This window comes from Amia ocellicauda, chromosome 7 (assembly GCF_036373705.1).
Source record: "Amia ocellicauda isolate fAmiCal2 chromosome 7, fAmiCal2.hap1, whole genome shotgun sequence".
Classification (NCBI taxonomy): domain Eukaryota; kingdom Metazoa; phylum Chordata; class Actinopteri; order Amiiformes; family Amiidae; genus Amia; species Amia ocellicauda.
The window spans coordinates 22253567-22266417 of NC_089856.1; the positions used below are offsets into that span (position 1 = coordinate 22253567).

General features: G+C 36.7%; 1 protein-coding gene across 1 annotated transcript in view; it reads left to right on the forward strand.

Moving 5' to 3' along the window:
• Positions 1-786: 786 nt before the first annotated feature.
• The window catches only part of nlgn1 (neuroligin 1), a 355905-nt gene continuing 343840 nt past the window's right edge, over positions 787-12851 (forward strand). Inside the window, exon 1 of the mRNA XM_066708849.1 lies at positions 787-1320. The gene's annotated coding sequence lies outside the window, so the exon portion shown is untranslated. The remainder of the gene's footprint in view (positions 1321-12851) is intronic.

The following is a 12851-nucleotide window of genomic DNA, read 5'->3' on the forward strand; positions in this document are numbered from 1 at the left end:
TGATTAACAGCAGTTTAAATTATGGATTATTTTTACAGATTCGCCGCTTCTCGTTTTCCTTCAAGATTCGCCGCTTCTTGTTGTTCTTTCAATATGCATATATAATAGCCAAATAAGGTGATGACAGCATAAACTGTCCTAGTTGACAGTCAAAAAGTGTCGAACGAGATGGGACAGCCATGTGTCACGTGGGACACATCTCAATATAATTTACATTTGGCTTCTAATACCATAGCATTATAATGATCAAAGCTTTGAAGAAGAAAACACAAACTGGGGAAAAGCATCAAGAAGAATAAAGAAATCATAGCATTGTTACTTTTTGTAATGTCGACAAAAGATTTATTATACTCCCAAATTGTTAAAACCTTTACAGATTTCACAAATGCATTGTTATATCTGTCTATCTGTCGAGTATAGATAGATAGACCAACCTACAGATAGATAGACTAAGGTAAAACATGTGTCACATTTCTATGAGCCTGTACTGAGATGCGAAGCCTCAGCATGCAATGCATCATATAAATCCAACTAACAAACCAAAGAAAATAGTAAAGTATGTAACATGAAATTACGGATTGTCATCTGTGTGATCGTGTTAAAAACAAACAAAGCCCCATTAATAAACACACATTTTCTAAGTATTACAATGAAAACACAATAAAATAAAATAACACTTGTCTCTTTAAAAAATGTTCAGCTGCTCTGTCTGAAATTCTGCAGAGCACCGCTAGGCGTACCTTTGCTCAATTTTTGATCAGTTTTCTCCTATTGCAGTTCATCCTCTCTGTATTAGGGGCAACGGGAGATCTCGGCATTTTATCAAGCTATGCGCCCAGAATCGCGAAGAACCGAGGAAATGCTTTAGTTCTTTAACATTACACGGCACTAAGATCTCGGAGGGACAACGGGAACAAACTGGAACTGGAGTCCAGGGTTATTTCTAATGAAGACAGACATATTGGATTAACACTATTCTATGGTTACATTTAAAGAAAAAAAAAAAAAAAAACGTCTGATTGCTTGCCTTCTACAACATTACTGGACGTAATGATGGTGAACTGTGAAGGCGATGTCTCTAACCTTTAAGTAGGATTTATTGCCTTATTTTTTGGTGAGGGGAAGAGGGGGGCTAGATCACTCTACCCCACAACACTGCCCCACCCCTGTTTTTTTCCGCGTGTTTGGGGATTTTTATTATTTTGTATTATTTGTTTGCTATGACTAACTAAAAAGGAAATGGACAATTCTGAAAGAACCGAACATTGTACGCAACCAGTCTATTTAAGGTGACAACGTGTTTGGGGATTCAAGTTCATGGTAAATATTGAAAGGTTTTTATTTATTTTCTAAATGCTGAAAGTTTGTCTGTCTACTTGATCGGTTAAAGGGGCGCTGAGTATAGCTTAAACACTTGTTTGTGCACTAAATGGTTTTCTGGCTCTAATCCTCCGCTGAGGTACATTTCTATAGGGTCATTAAGAGACATTGGTAGATGTTCTTTATGTATGTGCATGGGAGATACATATTTATGAACATAACGAAAATATAAGAACGAGAATTTCGTAAGAATTTCTGGTGATAGTGATGTAAATTCTGTCGTTTTTAAAATGATACATGGAAGTCTATAATATTGAGTAATAGGTCAGCTATGGTAAGTTGGAGTATAAAACATAAAAACATATTTTTCTTCTTCAATTGAGCTAGGATAGACTATACGCTCGCTTCAGTTATTGGTTTATAGAAAGGAGGGGAAAAAAAAGACACCATTGTGTTCTAGGGCTGTCGGCTAAATAGGTTTAATTCCGTTCACATTAAGAATGAAATATTTTGCTTCAGAGGCGTTTACAACAATAGACTATGAATATGTCTGTATATTTTCGGGCGTGTATGCGTGTTCCTTGGTTTTTGTTTGTTTTCTCGTTACTAATAATATTAATTCAGTAAATATGTACATATGTACCCTATTTTGGGTGTTTTGTCTTTCGCCAGTCAAGCAGCCATCATCGTAGAAGTCCAGAACAACCCATTTCATGCCACCTGCAGATTAGTAAGCGACCTGGCGCCGGTTATATATTGCAATGGAGGATCAGTTCGTTATTAATTCCTGTGCAGTTTCTAATATAATATAATCTTCACTTGGTGAAGGAAAATCAATTTTCGGCAGCCTTAATTAAAATTAATCAGACAAATTACTTGATATTAATTGACTTATAATTAAAGCTAGAAGCTACCAATGAAAACAGACGGATATCTTCTAATTTGAAGGTTCATGTATTTGTGAAGATAGTGATAGGACATTTAAAAAAAAAAAAACGCTTTGGTGAAATAAAATGTATTAGGGAAGTCCTGAATATGAAACTGCAGTTTGATTTCTATAATCGTATGTTTAGTTTTAAAGCAAAACAAAAGTTTACGATTCCAGAGGTCTCACAAGAAGATGTATGTATATATGGATGTGTGTGTGTGTGTGTATGTATATGTATATATACACACACACACACACATACACACACACACACACACATATATATATATATATATATATATATATATATATATATATATATATATATATATATATAATGTATTGTCAATATAATTAAACTTGTATGTACTGGGAGAGGGAGGGAGACCTAGACTAGAGGACAATATCATTGCAGGCTATTGTCAATATTATTGCATCATCAACGATGCGTAGATAGGTTGTTTAGATATAAAAATTAGGGAGGTGTATTTTTAATGTGTGAAGACACCACAATTTTTCAGTATTATGCAAAGATCGTCTGCTATTAATCACTATTAATCATCGGATACCATTTGACAGTACTGCTGTTTGCATACGTGGGCAATTTTCCAGTTCAGCGGAAAAAAGCTTAGTTTGCTGCTAATTACCATTAGACATGAATAGTAGGCTACACATATAGGCGTTAGGTATAAAAGGTTGATTTGCATATACCTCACTGGGACAAAATCGAACAATTATATATATATATAATTCGTCATGTTTCTTTCAGTTTGTTCGTAAAGGCTTTTTGTGATTATCAGATTATTTGTGGAATGGTCAATGAGATCTGGAAAGAGGATTTGCATTTAGTTAGGTTACATCTGTAAATCCAGTTAATGATGTGGGGTTTAAGAAAATAATTAAAAATAATTTAAAAATTAAAATTAACATATTAGTTTAAGCATTGTCATTTTTAGTCTAACTTCTTATTCATGCTGTTTTTCTTATTTATTGAGAAACAGCAATTATCATTGCAATACTACTGTACTGTTAATATACTAATGCTTATGATTTCATTTAGAATAACTGAAATATGGGAAATTACATTTGAAATCAGTGAGTAGAACAGCATTGCTACATTTGCTTACCTGAAGCAAGATCCGTTTTTACGCACTGAATGGTCCCTCGTTTTAATCCGAGTACCTTGCAAAGCTGCGTACATATGCAGTTCTTAACCTTACCGCGTCTGCACAGGGGAGGGAGCTACGAGTTCATAAATAATAGGACGGTTCCTATAGATGTACAAATTATTTTTACAAATCTTGAACTTTCTACCTGCGAATCATTTTTAAAATAATGTCAACGTGAATACAATAGCGAGAGAATGTGTGTTGTGTGTGTATATATAGATATATACATGTATTTTTTTAAAGCAATATCTATACTGTCCACTATAATTACATGGGAGGAATAGAACTGGAAGACATAACGCATGAGAAAGACCTAGGAGTTTATGTGGACTCATCACTTTCTCCATCCAAACAATGTGAGGAAGCAATATAAAAGGCAAACAAAATGCTAGGGTATATTGTCAGAAGTGTAGAATTTAAAACAAGGGAAGTAATGTTAGGACTGTACAATGCACTTGTTAGACCTCATCGGGAATACTGTGTGTACAGTTCTGGGCACCACACTTCAAAAAATAAATCACTGCTCTAGAGGCAGTTCAGAGGAGAGCAAGTGAACTGAACCTTTTGATCCTGGAACAGAGGAGACTACTTGGGGACTTGATCCCAGTCTTCAAAATCACAAAAGGTATTGACCACGTCAAACCAGAGGAGCTCTTCATGATCTGCAGGGACACACGGACCCGGGGACACAAATAAAAATTGGGCTTCAAGGCATTCAGGACAGAAAACAGGAGATTCTAGATTGTGATGACTGTGTAGAACAAACTTCCCATCAATGTGGTTGAAGCCGACAATTTGGGAACATTCAAAATTAGACTGGACATGATCCTTGAATCACTTAGTTATTAATGGACACCAAACAAGTACGATGGCCTCCTCTCATTTGTAAACTTTCTTATGTTCTTATACTATTGTATAAAAAGTAGAAACTTTTAGGCAGAAAGTCTGCACTTCAGAGAACAGATTTTGCAGAATTGTTTTCTTTGTGTGTGTGTGTGTGTGTGTGTATATATATATATATATATATATATATATATATATACAGTGGGGGAAAAAAGTATTTGATCCCCTGCTGATTTTGTACGTTTGCCCACTGACAAAGAAATGATCAGTCTATAATTTTAATGGTAGGTGTATTTTAAAAGTGAGAGACAGAATAACAACAAAAAAATCCAGAAAAACACATTTCCAAAAAGTTATAAATTGATTTGCATGTTAATGAGGGAAATAAGTATTTGATCCCCTATCAATCAGCAAGATTTCTGGCTCCCAGGTGTCTTTTATACAGGTAACGAGCTGAGATTAGGAGCACTCTCTTAAAGGGAGTGCTCCTAATCCCAGCTCGTTACCTGTATAAAAGACACCTGTCCACAGAAGCAATCAATCAATCAGATTCCAAACTGTCTACCATGGCCAAGACCAAAGAGCTGTCCAAAGATGTCAGGGACAAGATTGTAGACCTACACAAGGCTGGAATGGGCTACAAGACCATCGCCAAGCAGCTTGGTGAGAAGGTGACAACAGTTGGTGCGATTATTCGCAAATGGAAGAAACACAAAATAACTGTCAGTCTCCCTTGGTCTGGGTTTCCATGCAAGATCTCGCCTCGTGGAGTTTCAATGATCATGAGAACAGTGAGGAATCAGCCCAGAACTACACGGGAGGATCTTGTTAATGATCTCAAGGCAGCTGGGACCATAGTCACCAAGAAAATAATTGGTAACACACTATGCCGTGAAGGACTGAAATCCTGCAGCGCCCGCAAGGCCCTCCTGTTCAAGAAAGCACATGTATAGGCCTGTCTGAAGTTTGCCAACATCTGAATGATTCAGAGGAGAACTAGGTGAAAGTGTTGTGGTCAGATGAGACCAAAATCGAGCTCTTTGGCATCAACTCAACTCGCCGTGTTTGAAGGAGGAGGAATGACCCCAAGAACACCATCCCCACCGTCAAATATGGAGGTGGAAACGTTATGCTTTGGGGGTGTTTTTCTGCTAAGGGGACAGGACAACTGCACCGCATCAAAGGGACGATTGACGGGGCCATGTACCGTCAAATCTTGGGTGAGAACCTCCTTCCCTCAGCCAGGGCATTGAAAATGGGTCGTGGATGGGTATTCCAGCATGACAATGACCCAAAACACACAGCCAAGGCAACAAAGGAGTGGCTCAAGAAGAAGCACATTAAGGTCCTGGAGTGGCCTAGCCAGTCTCCAGACCTTAATCCCATAGAAAATCTGTGGAGGGAGCTGAAGGTTCGAGTTGGCAAACGTCGGCCTCGAAACCTTAATGACTTGGAGAGGATCTGCAAAGAGGAGTGGGACAAAATCCCTCCTGAGATGTGTGCAAACCTGGTGGCCAACTACAAGAAACGTCTGACCTCTGTGATTGCCAACAAGGGTTTTGCCACCAAGTACTAAGTCGAAGGGGTCAAATACTTATTTCCCTCATTAACATGCAAATCAATGTATAACTTTTTTGAAATGCATTTTTCTGGATTTTTTTTGTTGTTATTCGGTCTCTCACTGTTAAAATACACTTACCATTAAAATTATAGACTGATCATTTCTTTGACAGTGGGCAAACATACAAAATCAGCAGGGGATCAAATACTTTTTTCCCCCACTGTATGGGGAGTCTCCCACATGCCTTTTGGAGAACAGCAAGCGTGTTTGCTTATTTTTTTCTTTAAGTAATGTCTTTTTTCTGGCCATTCTTCCGTAAAGCCCAGCTCTGTGGAGTGTACGGCTTAAAGTGGTCCTATGGACAGAAACTCCAATCTCCGCTGTGGAGATTTGCAGCTCCTTCAGGGTTATCTTTGGTCTCTTTGTTGCCTCTTTGATTAATGCCCTCCTTGCCTGGTCCATGAGTTTTGGTGGGCAGCCCTCTCTTGGCAGGTTTGTTGTGGTGCCATATTCTTTCAGTTTTTTAATAATGGATTTAATGGTGCTCCGTGAGATGTTCAAAGTTCGGATATTTTTTTATAACCCAACCCTGATCTGTACTTCTCCACAACTTTTTCCTTGACCTGTTTGGAGAGCTCCATGGTCTTCAGGGTGCCACTTGCTTGATGGTGCCACTTGCTTCTTGGTGTTGCAGACTCTGGGGCCTTTCAGAACAGGTGTATATATACCGAGATCATGTGACAGATCATGTGACACTTAGATTGCACACAGGTGGACTTTATTTAACTAATTATGTGACTTCTGAAGGTAATTGGTTGCACCAGATCTTATTTAGTATGTCCATTACATGAAATCCAAATAAAAATCCATTTAAATTACAGGTTGTAATGCAAAATAGGAAAAATGCCAAGGGGGGTGAATACTAACACAAGGCACTGTATGTGTGTGTGTGTGTGTGTGTGTGTATATATATATATATATATATATATATATATATATATATATGCAGGCTTCATTTATTTTTTATAAATAATATTGTGCAAGTGCTACAACTGCTACAAATATACATATATATATATATATATATATATATATATATATATATATATACACACACACCACACATTTCTTTTTGTAGCAATTGACATTAAACTGCACAATATTTTTTCATAAATAATTATATAAATTAAACCTGCACACCCTGATGTGAAAGCAACTTCTAATGACCTACATGGTAGACATGTGGCTATGTAATCCTGCTTTTAGGCATTCATGTTAAACCAGGCATTATATTCTTCCAGTCTGGGTGTGAAGTAGATTGTTTACCAATTCTTTTGAGTTTAACTTTCACTTTATTTTATTTGTTTTCTCTCACAGCCCACAGTACTCTCTCTCGATCCTCATTCACAGACAAAATAAGAAGACCTTCATCGTGTTTGGTTATTACACTGCTCCTGAAAGCAAACCATCTCCTCTAAGAAGAAAACATTTTTTTCTGCTTTTTGTCATTAGTGACCCACCACAAGTGCAAGTCAAGTTTCAGCCATCTGTGACAATTCCACTATACTGAATGGCAAAACATACATTTTCTGCTGTGAAAGTTAGGAAAGGGTTCCTTTATTGTTCTTTGAATTATCGTGTGTTCGTATATATGTACGTATTTACACGCCAAGCAGTCATAAATCTTTATTTCAGTCTGTAGACATCTTTCATTCTCTTTTTCTTTATTTTGAAATTCATGTTCTTACAGTATATGCATGTGCAAGCACATATATAATTGCATTTTCAGAATGTAATTACATGTAAGGTATTCCACACACATCTCTTTATATTCAGTGTAACACAGGAGATGGCTAGTACAGACCTTTCCTCTCAGAAGGGCATTCCCTGCCCCCCACTCAGTTTGTGTTGTGTATTTTTATTTAGAACAGAGTCTAGCAGTTATCAGTGTAATTATGACTGTTTTTTTCCACATAGCCAGTGGTCCTGGCCATGCACAGTGAAACCCTACACAATGTTCAGTGACATCCAGATCTGCTCTGTGAAACAGTTAGCTACAGTACTTCCACATAATTCAAACCACTCTGTTTCCCTTCTTGTGAGGCACTCATATGGACTTTTTGAATACCCTGGATGTCAGTTATTTTATGTTTTTCAATCTAAATTCCCCAGTACTAATTTGTATTTGAGCATGGTCTCACATAGCAGTTTAATAAGTGAGTAACTAGCAATTTAATTTATTAATCACAAATTACAAATCTGTGCTCAGTGGCAGTCTTTCTTAAAAAAAAAAATGGTTTGTCAGTGGTTTCTTTCTTCAATTTGTAAATAAAAAAAAATACATATCATATTGGGTTGATATTTTCAATCAGGGGTTGGGTCAAAATTTCAGTTTCATCTGGCCCTTATCTAGTTTTCAGGATGTTTTTTATGTGGCATAAGATCCCACAATTCCCTATTTACTCAGAGATATCAAGATAAATGAAAATTAGGTACTAAAGGAACTAGCAGAAACTTAAATTAACAAATCACCAAAGGAGCACAATGGGTCAAATGGCATCCTCTCGTTTGTAAACTTTCTTATGTTTCTTATTATCGGTGTTAAAAGTAGAATTAACATTGAATCTAACTGCAGTTCATTGATATTTTGCAGCAGCTACTCCCTAACATTTAAAAACTTTTATCACCTTGAAGATTTAAAGGCAATTTCAGGGCAACCTTAACTGTATTTTTGCACTTTGTATTGCACTTATATTTTGTAAGTTGCCCTGGATAAGGGCATCTGCTAAGAAATAAATAAATAAATAATAATAATAATAACAAGAAGCCTCAATCAGTGCATATTGTGCATATTGTTCCTATCATATATATTGTGCTATTCCCCATGGAATGCACAAACCAAAAACAAGTGTAATGCATGCCTGTTGGATTGGTTCATTTAATTTTTGATTCTCTGCTTTATAAAGTATCCAATATAATTGTAAAGATAACTTTACTGGTGCCATTGAGTGAAGCATTTGGATCATTTCCACTACATTACTATGTCCATTAGCCCATGATTTTGTTTCTGCCTTAGCCCCATTTTTCCATTCAAAATTTACACTCTGCTTTTCTGGTCCAGCTTGCAGACCCCAGTGAGGAGCTCCAGCCACTGCCACTGTGTGACTACGTATTAAAATCTTTGTTTTTACACAGCATCAAAAGCTGAAATAAACAGTTGTGGATATTGTTGTGTAAAAAAATCTGTGGCTAGGCACCAGAAAGTGGCATAGGTACATTTTGCATATCAAGTGAGTTTTGTGATTAATGATGCAGATAAAGTCAATGTATTACACTCGACAGATCCACAATAACCTGCAACCCTTAATGTGGAATCCTTATTGTTATTCATTAAAGAATTGCAGTACAGATTATCGCTTTATTATTTGCATTCAAGAGTATTTTTATTGTTATGGTTATAGTATTTATTAAAGTAACAGAATCCTGATTCGTGGCCTCCACTGTGTGTGTAGTGGGTTGTCAAAGTAAATGTAAATACATAGGTGAGAACGGGGGCCTCAGCAGAAACAGTATTTCAGCATGTAATCCCCTGTAAATAGATTTTAACTGGAAAGCAAACATTGTGCTGCTACAGGTTTTCCCCATCCTCTTATTATAACAATTTTACAGAAAAATACACCACATTACTGTTTATTTTGAATTCAAATCAGGGTGACCTGGTTGTCTTTTTGTTGTGTCAGTAATTGAATACATTATATTAAGGGATTCCCACAATGGGATTCACCAGTATATTTGGTTCCTGTTGCTGGAGAACCCCAGGCTAGTGTACACTTCCCTTTCTTTTGACCGAATCCTGGATCCATGCCATCTGAGAGTCTGATCCTGTCAGAGCTCAGAGGATGAGCATGGTGAAGACTGTCTGGTACTTGGAGCAGCTCAACCATTTATCATGGCAGTGGATTGTCCTCCTCTCAGTAAGATTTTAATCACCAGTGGCATTAGGCTTCAGAAGGACCTGTGTTCTTGGTATATTAATTGATCAGACTCCTTAACAAACTGAATTAATATGTTAGCTATTTTATTTTATTTTAGGTGTATGTTTGCAAAACAGTAAAGTAAATGTTTCCTGTTCCTGTCTTCAGTCATTGGAATTAACATCAGACAAAAGCACTCTGCCCCTTTCCCTTCCATAATCATGTCAATAGCTACCTCAGAATCTATTAATATCTAGCTATGCATAGTCATTGACTGGTGCATTGAATTTTTAAGGCTGAGACAACACGTCGATCTTCGTTGATATAGGACTCTACACAACATTGACATTGTGACTCTCTGTCTTGGATTGGTCAGTTGCTGGAGATGAACCCCACTGAACATGTGTGGGTTGTTGTCTTTGGTACACATCCCATGCCAAGAATGGGATTGTACATGTTGTGTGTGCAGCTCTTAAGTGCTGCAACTGTATTGCATAAGACAAATTATGACACAAAACAAGAGTTTTGCCTTGGTTTTAGGTGTAGGTAAAAAGGATGGGGGGGACCTGCCACCCTAATATTGAGATGGCGCCAATTTGTCCCCCTCGATCATAGGTGTAATTTATGAGGGGTACATGTAAAATTGTCCTTCCCCACTGGAGAAGATGGCAGCACTCCCCATCACAAACTCAGCAGCACTCCCACCCCCTCACACTGAATGCCCCCCCCCCCACACTTCTGAAACAGAAGTTATGCCAACTACCTTTTTTCAAGTGTCCTGCATGGTTCCAGAATAAACAGCATACTTATGTCAAAACCTGGGCTTCTATTAATTTTTGTTTAATCTGTACAACTACTATTGTATCCACCTAGTTTCCTTTGACTGTGGATTATGTTTGGCTTGAAATGTAGATTAAAATGCTTTCCTGTTTATTAGGCTTCCTTAATTGGGCTTCCTTTGTTTGCTGTGTGTCTTGTTTATTTGTTTGTTTGTTTGTTTTGCCAGAATGTTCATTCTTAACTGAACACACATACGAATTTGCATCTGTGAGGTGAAACTACAAATATTCACAACTATTGGCAATCCTGATGAGTGATACTGGGGAACATCATGGTATTGCATTGAAGGCCTGAAGAGAAACAGAGCAAGGTTTTCATTCAAGTGAATATAATGATTATAATGATAATAAAAATGAAGGAAACAGCCCAGCATAATACCTTTAATGGAGGTTATGGTCTGACAGAGTAGCATGAATAAAATAAATGAATTGTAATAATGCACAAATTGGGCTTTCCATAAAGAATCAAAGTTGAGCTTGTTAAGCATGAAATGTATTTTGAAACATTTGTGACAACTAGAAAAACGAATATACAATAAGAATCATTATAAAGGCAGGGCAGAGTGAGGTGTAATAAATATAGTTGCCAGCTCTTGCACACCTTAGCAGAAATGTAGCTTTGGGCATGAGTTTATCCTCAGAGACACATCTGTATCAGTGGCACTGTCATCATCCTTGAAACATCTTTTCTGTACCCTGATGCCCTAAAGCATAGCTGAATTTAGCATTTCCTTTTAAAACCTTCTACTTCTTCATTATTTAATATTATTATTATTATTATTATTATTATTATTAATGATAATAATAATAATAATAATAATAAAATAATAATAATAATAATAATGGTGTCTGTGTCTGCTGTTTGATTCACACTTCTTCCAATGAATGTCTGGCTGGATTAGTTTGTTTGTGTTTCTTTTTCATTTTAATTGGTCCTGAGAAAATTAATATCTTCAAATTCATTTCAGTGTTGTGCTGGATAAAAAATACAATATACAGTGAAATACAAACAAATTAAATGCTACAGTGAAAAAGTGTTTATTTAAATTACTTTCTCTATTTTTGTATTAAAAAAAATCTCAGGAAAGGCAAATTGAGATTGAAAAACATAGAAATTCAGATAAAAAAGAAATTCACCCACAATGTGTTTATCTAGCTTTCTTTAATTTTTACTGCATAAGCACAACTGGATGTCTGTATACAAATGTCAGAGTGCTCTTAAAGTCTAGGTCTGGATTGAATCAAAATTAATAGCTTATGGCAAACTACGAACCTGTACATGATAGCGGTTATATTTATGAGTAGAGGAAATAACCTTTTGGGAAAAAATTATTAAAGCCTCCTCTCAAAATTGGTTTTTAGTTTTCTATAACCAGATGGGTCAAATATCTGTTTTAATCTGACCCCTTGTATGTATCCTGGGTTAGTGACTCAGGATGTCCTTAGAGGACTGTTGGGATATCTACACAGTCAAATCTCATTATTATCAGTAATTAGAAAGCAGGAAGAAAACTGAGAAAAATCTGAGGTTCACTGACACAATATGTGTTTTTCTTTATAGACAATTCCTGGTTAATTTTGCATGAGTTGAATATCTGAATCTAATGTGTTTAAATCTCTACCTCAAAATCCCAGCAGTACAACACCATGGAAATAGTGGAGGAATGCATGCTATGCATATTGTCATAAACCCAGGCCTTATCAAAAGTATTATTGGAGGTGAAATTAGATCATTAAGGTTAGCAAGAGCTTGCATTGAAGTAAAGTAGCCTATATTGGGAATGTTCAGTATCTTGACTTTCTGTTCAGCTAAAATAACAGAGTTCTAGAATCACCTTAATGGCACATTACAAAGCTATTAAGTATTAGAAATCTGTGAAATATTTAGTTTGATCTGTGTACAAATGGATTATAACCAGGGTGTTGAATGATTGTTATACCCTGCATGTACTTTGCTTTAGCATTTTCATCATAATTTACTGCAACTCTTCATGTATTAACAAGGTTTCACTGTGCTTTCCTACACTTTATATGCCTATCCTCCAGATTAACCCTTCAAAGCCCCTCACTGATCTCTACACAGAAGCATCTCATGCCATAACCCCTCCACCCACCTTATACCCAGGGCTACCCCAGCTGCAGTGGAGGGATTTCTCATAAGAAAGGAAGTGGCCCCCAGCCAGCCTGTATTGGCAGTAGACCTGCTTCAAAGCCCTT